The sequence below is a fragment of the Myotis brandtii genome, unplaced genomic scaffold (genome assembly GCF_000412655.1).
Source record: "Myotis brandtii unplaced genomic scaffold, ASM41265v1 scaffold48, whole genome shotgun sequence".
NCBI classification, from domain to species: domain Eukaryota; kingdom Metazoa; phylum Chordata; class Mammalia; order Chiroptera; family Vespertilionidae; genus Myotis; species Myotis brandtii.
Window position 1 is genome coordinate 2,921,783 of NW_005368341.1, and position 11,094 is coordinate 2,932,876.

The window sequence follows — 11,094 nt, forward strand, 5'->3', positions numbered from 1 at the left end:
CCTTTGCCTGAAACATCCTTTTCCTCCTTCTGTGATGACCAAATCCTAATACTTCAAGGACAACTTGCAGGCCTCCCTTCTCCTTTGTGGTACTTTTTCATCAGCTGGACCATGCCCAACACTGAGGACCCAAAGCACTTGGCTTATGCCTCCTTTCTACCCTTAGTCTGAAATGACTTGCATTTAGTGGATAGCATTCATTGGTTTCCTTTTGCTGCTCTAACAAACTACTACAAATTTGGCAGCTAAGCAACACAAATGTATTACTTTATAGTTCTGTAGGTCAGAAGTCTCATGCAGGTCTCCCAGGAATAAAATCCATGTGTCAGTGGGGTTGTGTTTTTTCTGGTTTCCTTACCTTTTCCAGCTTCTAAAGCAGTGGTTCTCAACCTTGGCTGCACATTAGAATCACCTGGGAATCTTTTTAAAATCCTGATTTCTGGGCCTCATCCTCCGGAAATTCTGTTTCTTTGTTACTAATGTTGTGGCCCCACCTCATAACAAAGAAACAGAATTTCCGGAGGATGAGGCCCAGAAATCAGGATTTTAAAAAGATTCCCAGGTGATTCTAATGTGCAGCCAAGGTTGAGAACCACTGTTCTAAAGCCTGCCCACTTTCCTTGGCTTATGGCCCTTTCCTCTGTCTTCAAAGCCAGCAATGGCAGGTTGAATGTTTCCATTGCTCTGATTCTCTGACTACAGCTGGGGAGTTCTCTGCTTCCAAGGACTCATGTGATTAGATCAGGCCCACCTGGATAATCCAGGTAGTCTCCCACCTCAAATCCTTAATCTTAATCACATCTACTTATTTCCCTTTGTGGTGTAGGCTAACTGTTTAAAGGTTCTGGGGACTAGGGAATGGGTATAGTTGCAACAATTATGCCCTCAATCACAGCATCTGTATTCTCTTCCAGCACTCTGATTTTAGGAGCAAAGACATGTCTTATTTATATCTGTGTACCTAGCTCCTGGCCCATAGGAAGAACTCAATACATTAAAAATATATATCAGAGCTCACTTTTTTATTACATAAATAGGTAACTACTTGGAAGAAGGGAATAGAAAAAGATCAGAAGAAAATCATACCATTTAAAAGGAGAATAAGAGAAAAATGGTATGTTAGTAAGTAAAATTATTATTTTCTCTCATCCACTTTGTGATTCAAAATACCCCCACCCCTTCTTCCCCACCATGATTAGCAAAACGAAGAGAAAAGTAAGAGGGAGTGTTGTCTAGCTAGATAACAGATCTAAGAGGGGGACTTGAACAATCTGAAAATTAATTCTGGAAAAGAGAATGATAATTTGTTTTCCTTCTCAGCTAGTTAAAAAGCCAATAGAGCTGGAGGAGATATTTGACATTTTATTCCTCTATTCTCAAAAGAAAAAAAGACAGACTATGTACAAAATGTGCTGGAAATAAGAATGTGTATCTAAAGAAGTCTCCATTTTTAATTTACATATATATATATCTTAAGTGATCAATTCTGTCATTTTCATTCAGTTGAAACAGCTTTGACAACTGTAAGAAATGCTTTAGGGGGGAAAAAAGAGGAACAAATGTAATAATCTGAACAATAAAGATTTAATAAATTAAAAAAAAAGCTCTAATCAGGGGTCTGAAGAGCATGCTAACTGTATAAAATGCCAATTAGGCTTGGTGATTTTAAACCTAATGTTTATCCTAAACACAAGAAAAAGTAAATGAGAGAATGGGAGAAAAATATTTGCAAGCAACATGTAACAGAATTGTTTCATGATTCTAATAAACCAAGAGATCCCATAAAGCAAAAAGAATAAAAAGGAAAAATGATAGCGATTGTCAATTCAAAGGAGATAACCCTATGAAGAGATGTTCAGCCTCATTAACTGCAGAGAAATGCATGCATGCTAAGTAGGTCTGGGATATGGCTGGAACACCCACGGGGAAGTCTGCTGAGTAACCCTGGCTGAAAACCAGCAAGGAGACCTCTGCATTATGCCAACCTTAGCAGAGACTCTACTACTTGACTATTTGACTTGGAATTTTAGGTGTTCGGTTATTTAAGCCCCCTTTCTCTATAAGTCTATAATTTGATGGCTTTTGTGAGTAGCAATGCAAAGATAGATTAATGCTGTTGAAGTGTCCAAGATTTCCCCCTCTCCTTACAATATCTCTTCTTATGTCACTAAAATAAGACATGTTGTAGAGTGTGTGTGTGTGTGTGTGTGTGTATGATCATCAAACCAATAGCCCCAAATCATATTTCACCCATATATTTATGATACTTTGGGTTTTTTTAAAAAAAATATTGAACTCATTTGAATTTTAAAAGCATTATTTTTTACCATTTTACAAAAATTTGAAAAATTCTTCATTTAAACAGTTCATTTAAAGCCACATCAGACAGCCCAGACTGCATGGCTCAGTGGTCAAGCATCGACCTATGAGCCAGGAGGTAACAGTTCGATTCCCGGTCAGGGCAGATGCCCAGGTTGCAGGCTCAATACCCTGTGTGGAGCATGCAGGAGACAGCTGATCAATGATTCACTCTCATCATTGATGTTTCTATTTCTCTCTCCCTCTCCTTTCCTCTCTGAAATCAATAAAAATATATTAAAAATTTTAAATAAAGTCACATCAGACTCTGAAAGTTAGGAATTTTTAAACCCTGATTTAATCAGGTTAAAAAATAAGGGCTCTTAGAATCGCCAAGAATTTTCTAGTCCTATGCCTCCTGCTTATGTCCTTTATACATATACCCTAAGTGACTGGGCGTTGTTGGGGTGAACATTCTGGTGGTACAATTATCCCCTAGTAGCCCATTCTTTAGACAACACCATCTGTCACTGCTGCAGCTTGAGCTGGGTGTATCTTGTAGCATCCACCCTAACAAATTCCCACTCTGACTTACGGAGCCTTTTCTAACGGTTGTGCTATTATTTTAAGGCCTGAGATATGTCCTCCTTCAGGCTGCTTCTGCAGCCTCTCCTGTTTCCACGGCTCTTTTTCCATCCCAGCCTCTGATTCTGAGGATGCCCTCCATCCAGTATGTGAGGACGTTTATAGTGACTAGAGTAGGGAGAGGAGCAACCAATACGTCCCTTCTTCTAAATATTCCTATTGAATACTAAAAACTGACGATGACTGCCACTTTAATAGAAGACATGGACAAATTTCCCTCTATCTTGGGAGCAAAAAGAAACAGAGGAATTACATAGTAGGGATTCTAAATGGTAAACCAGGGCTTGTGGGATGGCAAAGACAGCAAAGACTTCTCTCCCTGTTTCTCTCTGAATTTGACTAGAGCCTTCAATTGTATTTTTGTCTTTCTTTAAATTTGCCCTTAAACTCTGCACTCACAGTTTCTTAACATTATTTTTAAGCACTAACAGAATTTTCCAGTTATTTTCTTCTTAGCATATTAGTTGGTGTCTTAAGTTTATTATTTGGCTGTTTTCCCTCTCTTGCATCTTAATAAAGAGTGCCATGAATTGGGATTTTTTCTCAAATTGATTCTAGTATGTATAAATCATTGCTTAGACTGCTTTTAGCTGTTTAAAGCAAAACAAAACAGACCATGTCTCTCATGGGGGGGAAAAAGCCACAAAAACCCCAACAACCCTTGCCTTTATGTAAGTGTCTCATCTCTAGTCTTCCAAGAAATAAATATTGGAATTTGTAGACTTTCCCTGTGGTATATTAGAAAAATATTGTTATTAGAAAAATATTGACAAATACAGTAAAATGGACTAAAATTGTGCCTCTTCAAATTTTAGAGCGTTCCCAGAGCTTTTCCCATACTAAAAGTGAGAGGCCAAATCTATCAAATCTACTTTGTACCACTCTACAGCCTCATGACAAACGATCTGTATTCCACTTCTCTGTGAATGGTGCAATCACTCAGTGACTTTGGCCTCTGTGAGACATCCCAAACACTTTCCTCTCCCTCACTCCCCATATGCAATTGCTCAGTGCATCTGGCCTTTCTTCTTCCTGTTCCTCTTGGAACTGAGTCTGTCATTTCTTCCAAATTGGCCTCCTTGTGGAGTTATGGTAAAGGTGACCCAATCATCCTCCTCTTTGAAATGCTTTAGGCACTCTCCATCTTCTTCAAGATGCAGAGTAAACTTTTCAGTAATGTAAGTAAACTTACATATCTATTTATCCCTGTTCAGACCCTTAGACTTGTTTTTCAATTCAGCTACTCAGCCATTTGCTACTTTAAGAGCACCATTCATTTCTTTTTGGATTTCCCCTTCCCTCCTTCTCTCTCTTCCTTACTTCTTCACTTAGCATGGTGGAAGTCATTCCTTATCAGTAGATAAAGAGCTAGCTAAGTCTTTTTTAAGACCTTCATCACTGTTCAATTTAACCAATTCATTTTTTGTTGTGCCTTTAAATGTTTCCAATGTTTTGTTATTATGACCAAAGCTTCATTGAACATCCTTGTATACATTAGTCTCTGTGTAGGTATACTATAGGAGATATTCATAAAGGAAAGCTGTAAGGACAAAGGAAACATACTTTTGATAAGTATTTCAAAGTGCCCTCCTTAAGGTTTATACCAATTTACATTCCCCCAACTTGGGAGCATGCCTGCTTTTTCACTTCCTCACCATCACTGAGTGTCGTTAATTCATTAATTTTTGCTCATCTAATGGTTGAAAATGAAATCTCACCTAAGTTTTAATCTCTGTTTCTCTTTCATTTTTTCATTTCTTTATATTATAACACTGAAGCCCCCTCTAAGTTGACCTTTCATACAGACAAAGCCAAAACCAACTTGAAAATAAGCGGTCATGGTGATTTGGGTGACCCAAGGATAAGCTATATGAGTTTCCATAAATTACCATGACCAACAATGTGCTGTGTGGATCCTAGACATTACTGGACCTAAGGATGTGCATGAAACCCTAGAGGTCACTCTTGGATACAGTTCAAAACAGGATAATCTGGGAAGCCAATCCAGTATGAACTCTAAATAGTTAACACAGAAGTACTAGAACTCTGTGGGAGCCTAACTCAGCCCTGTGGCTCATAGGGATGCAAAGTCAAGTTCTAAACACCGCCAGAACTCTCATCCAGCAGAACTTGGATCTTCCACCTGGTGTTCTGCTTCTCAGCTGCTGTTCAGGATGCCAAATGTAAAATCTGGGTGTGGTTATGGAAGGTGTTCCTTTGGAATTATGTCAAAAATCAGGAATGCCTGAGTATTGCTCCAAACTCCACCCCCTGTGTCCACAGGAATATGCACAGAAAACAACAGCAAAGGAAAGCAAAGCTCCACAGAATTGTCTACACTTGAGTCAGTGCCAGGGCTGAGTGCTATGGAAAGCATGGCTAGATCATGGAGCATCTTTTAGTTGCAGGTTAGTTCATCCTAAACAGTTCCTTACCAAGTGCTATCTAGCACATTCCTTTCATGAGTTGGGGAAGTAAGCAGAGAAAGACATTCATTCATTCATTCATTCATTCATACAGCAGTTCCTGCCTCCTATGTGCCAGGTACCATCTCTGCATTCATGAAGCTTATTTTATAGTAGAGGAAACAAAAAGGAGTCACATAAATATTATACTGAAATTAATCTATGAAATATGATGATGTGCTAGGTACTACGAAAAAGGTCCATTATGCTAGCAGAACACATAGTAGAGAAAATATAGGATATTGGATGGTATTATTTAATTTTCTGGACCATCAAATATAAATAGTCATGAACATGAAAAGCCTTGAGTTGGTTTCTGGTATTATATGTACACTTTCATTAGTTTTCATTTCTTCAATGGAAAAAGAATCTTTGTTTTCCTTCTAATTCAAACAACATTGTATAGTCTTTCATAGGGAGGGCTTTTTTTATTTTTCAGATTCTCATCATTTTAAAAAGAAAAATTCTTTACTAAATATTTGTGCTTATTAAAAAAATTTTTTTAAAGTAACTCTTTAAAAGTAGAGACTTTTGTTCCTGGCAGTAGGCAGGGCCGCTTAGTTTGGGCAAATCTTCCTGCTAAAAACCATGAAATTGTTGAAAAAAGAAGAAATTTCTTAAAAGCATCACACTGCTAATGAGTTATTGGGGGATAACAAAGCTAAAATCTCTGGGGAAATGGGAAATTAGAGATGTTAGCAGAACGGGAGCTGATTTTGCCACAAACACTTGTCTCAGAATGTCTTAAACTTCAGCTTTGGTAGCTTCTGAGGATGCAAGGGACAAAATTTAAAGCTGTAGACACATGAGATGGGAGTTCAGTAGGAGGGAGATAATGACTACAAAGGGACATAAAGGAGTTGTAAGGGTAATACAAATATTTTATATTTAAAGATATAGTGGTAATCTCAAATTAGATGAACAAAGTTAACTTAAAGATCTAGGAAGCTGATGAACCCCAAGCAGGATAAATACAAAGAAAAACACACCCAGCCACAGCACAGGCAAACTGCTGAAAGCCGAAAACGAAAGGAAAATCTTGAAAGCAACAAAAGAAAAATGTCATGTTCCATACAGGGGAACAACAATATGATTAACAACTGGCATTATCACAACATTTCAAAGAGTTGAAAGATAATACCTGTCCATATAGATGCAATAGAAATAATCTACAAGATTACAAATGTATCTGATTTTAACAAGCTAAGAAAAAATTCATTTTTTTATTTAATATGTGCTACTTCCTAACTACCCAGAAAGTGATCAGATTTGGTGAAAAAATAGCATGGTGACTTACATGTGGTCATTAAATAATGCACCTTTTAAAAAAAATAGAAATCAAATCATAAAAGAAACAGCAGTTTTTTGAAAGAAAATGAGTCTATGAGATCTCCCAGGAAGTACTATGAAGCAGGGAGAGTAGTGTCCCAGGACATGTTTCCCAGCTAATAGCAATGCTAAAGGGTTGGAAATCCAAGAGAAACCTGCAAAGGGTCCTCAGAGTGAGAGGCCTGATAGTCAAAAGTGTGGTGTCTAAGCCTAAAAACCAAAGTGGAAGCGTCAATGGTGACAAATGCTACTAAGAAGTTTGGCAAGATTCATATCAAAAGTGCCCATTGGATTTAACAACAGGATGGTGGTCATGGAGATTCTTATAGAAACACCCGCAGAAGACTGTGAATTTAGGGCTGGAGCAGGACTGCGGTAGAGGAGAGAATGAGAAGAAAGGAAGTGAAGAGAGCAAATGTAGAATGGTCTGGCAAGTAGCTAGGTGGGAATTAAGAGAAAAAAGATTAGATGGTAGCTTAAGAGGGTATATGGGTGTATGAATACAAAACCCCTAAAACAAAATTGCTTTGCACAACAAAATTATTTTAAGTTTATCTTAAAACTGCATAGGGTGACACCCACCCTGCTCCTGCAGAGGAGGTGGGGGCATAGCAGCTCATAGCCACATAAAGTGCTCAGATTCACCCTGCCTTGGACAGATGCATCCGGCTGTCGCAGACCAATGCTGGCGGACACTGGCATCATCCCACCAAGTCCCTAGCTCTGATGCAAGGTTCCTGAAGCATCCTTCTAATTATGATTCCCAGGAGATGTGCCTATGGGGAGAGATGGAACTGATTATGCATTTCTTATTTGCCTAGTATAAAACAGAAGGGACGGCAATTTCTTTATTTCAGTGATTTCTTAAAGACTTGAGCTAATGTAATTCCTCTGAGGAACTGGGACAACAAAACGTAGGAAGAGCAGCACAGAGGATTTGCCCTGGAGTCATATTTCAAACTGATGGTTAATGTGCAGAAGTCATCTGCATGCAATAAAACATTGAATTTCAGAATATATAAAGAATGTGTGAAGGCCATTTTAAAAAGCCAGAACATGTCTTATACCAACCTTTCCTCCCCTACATGCAGAATCTGGGGCTGTTTTGTAGTTTTATTAAATTGTATATGCCTCAGGCTCTGTTTTTTAATAATCCCATTTCCCTTGGAATTTTCACTCTGAACCATTCTAGGATCTAATGGTACACTGGAATTTTAAGCGATGAGGATAATTGAGAAACTTAGGTTCTGTTTGCCTCCCCCAATACTTCAGAAAGCAATTACAGACATGTCTGGCGCCATCTGAAACCCAGAGCTCTCCACACTGAGCAGAATGCAGAATTTCTCAACCTTTGCGTCTTGGCCAGAGACAATGAATGAGGCATATGCCTTGGAGCAAAGAAAAGTATGAAAATAAAAGTGGTGGGAGGCTTCTGAGTTGGAGCAGGGAAGGGCTCTCTCAGATCTGGAAGGGGTAAAACTGATGATAGCTTTCTTTACTCCCATGACTAGGTCTAGACAACAGGACTAGAAAACAAAAGGTGCTATCTGTCTCTAAAACTGGACATTTAAAAAAATATATTTTTTTATTGATTTCAGAGAGGAAGGGAGAGTGAGAGATAGGAACATCAATGATGAGAGAGAATCATTGATCAGCTGCCTTCTGCATGTCTCCTACTGGGGATTGAGCCCACAGCCCAGGCATGTGCCAATGCTCAACCACCAAGCCACATCGGCCAGGCTAAAACTGGACATTTTTGCAAGTTCCATTCCAAGGTCTCTGTCCGTGAGCCCATCTTTCTCCGCCCACCCCCCACTCCCGATATCCCTTCCCTGTTACTGATGCCAACACCAGGAAAAAAGGCCTGTCAGTCCACTGTCAAATGCTCATAATTTCAGGAGGTATGTTTGCTAGCATGCCCATTTCTAGAATGCACTTCTTGCTGACAGTGGCTTCTCAGCAGTGCCTAGGATAAAGACTGAATTAAAAGTCTGGGCTTAACACCTTGTGGCTCTGAGGAACTGGTATCAGAGCTGCATAATCAAACTCCAGTGCCACGGTGAGAAAGGAGGTTTTTCTCTTGGCCTCAGTGACATAGACTTGCACATTGTCCACTCCATCACCAGACAAAGCTCAATCAACTACAGATAAAAGTCTACTTAACCGCCCTAACCGGTTTGGCTCAGTGGATAGAGCGTCAGCCTACGGACTGAAGAGTCCCAGGTTCGATTCCAGGCAAGGGCATGTACCTTGGTTGCGGGCACATCCCAGTAGGGGGTGTGCAGGAGGCAGCTGATCGATGTGTCTCTCTCATCGATGTTTCTAACTCTCTATCCTTCTCCCTCCTCTCTGTAAAAAAAAAATCAATAAAACATATTAAAAAAAAAAGTCTACTTAACCTGGAGCTTACTTCCAGAAACAAAAAGATGAATACTGTATGACTCCACTTATATGATGTACTTAAAGTGGTCAAAATCTTAAAGACATAAAGCATAATGGTGGTTCCCAGGGGCTGGAGGCTGGAAAATTTATCATTTAATAGGTATAGTTTCAGATTTACAAGATGAAAAGAGATATGGGGATGGGGAGTGGCAATGGCTGCACAACAATGTAAATGTATTTAATACCACTGAACCATATAGTTAAAAATGGTTAAGATGGCTAAATTATGTTATGTGTATTTTAACACTAGAGGTCCAGTGCACAAAATTTGTGCGGGTAGGGTCCCTAGTGGCCGCCGGCTGGGGCCTCCCTTCCCCGGTTGCCAGCTGCCATCCGGGGCCTTCCTTCCCAGGCTGCTGGCTGCCGGCCAGGGCCTTCCTTTGTTCTGCACCGCCCCCTGGTGGTCAGTGGATGTCATAGGAAGCGATCGAACTCCCAGTCTCCTGGTTGAACTACTGAGAGGACACTTTGCATATTAGGCATATATATATATATGATTATAAAAAGTCATTTGAAAGATGATGGGGCTTTCTGAAGGAACTCTGGGTAGTTTCCCACAAATAACTGGACAAAAAGTAAAGAAGTCCAGCTGTAATACTTTATTAAAGTTCAGAGAAAAACTTACATTCATATTACATATATATTTTCACTTTGATGTTTTAAAAATCCAGACCAACATTTGCCTTTGCAATTAAAACACATTTCTCCTTAGAAATCATAAATAAATATCAAAACATGAAAATATAAGAACCTCAATTTTATGGATTTTCAGTGGATAGATTTCAGATATGAATCATGACAGCAATATTTGGTAATTTGTAAGATTATATTTTCTAAGATTATAAAAATATTACTTTTTTCTGTAATCACCTAATTTATCATGCATAAAATCATGGTAATTAAAATTAAAATGTCATATATGTAGTAAGTGAAATGTAAAATTGCAAGCAATGCTAAGTGAAATAAGTCAGACAAAGACAAATACCATACGATTTCATTTATATGTGGAATCTAAAGAAAAAGGTAAAGGGAGTTAAGTACAAATTGGCAGTTACAAAATAGTCATGGAGATGTACAGTACAGCATAGGAAATATAATCAATAATATATATATAAAGCCTAAGTGACCGTTCAACCGTTTGACCAGTAGCTGTGACATGCACTGACCACCAGGGGGAAGATGCTCAATGTACAGGCATGGAAACATGAAACAGACTGATGAATCTCAGAGAGAAGGGGGGAGGAGGGAGGGTGGGAAGAGATTAACCAAAGATCTTATATGCATACTAGAGGCCCGGTACACAGATTCGTGCACTGGTGGGCTCCCTCGGCCTGGCCTGTGCCTTCTCACAATCCGCGACCCCTTGCAGGATGTTGGAGAGCCAGTTTTGGCTTGATCCCCACAGGTCCAATTTAGACAGGAGGGAGCTGGATCCCCGCAGGCCCAATCCAGATAGGAGGAAGCCCAATTCTGGGGTGCGTCGCCTGAGAACCACCCTTTCGCAATCCGGGACCCCTAGGGGGATGTCGGAGAGCTGGTTTCGGTCCTATCACTGCAGGCCTGATCCCCGCAGGCCAGGCCGAGGGACCCCACCGGTGCACAAATCCGCGCACTGGGCCTCTAGTATTATAACAACAATGTAGTGTGCCAGGTGAGTACTAGACTTATTGGGGGGGAATCACTTCATAAATTACACAAATGTCTAACCACTATGTTGTACACCTGAAACTAATCCTATCTAATAATAGACAAACATGGTAATTAACCGTAGCTCCGACACGCTTCCCATTGGCTAATCAGGGCAATATGCAAATTAACTGCCAACCAAGATGGCGGCCGGCAGCCAGGCAGCTGAAGCGAACAGGAGGCTTGGTTGCCCTGGTGATGGAGGAAGCCAAGGTTCCCCGCCTGCCGC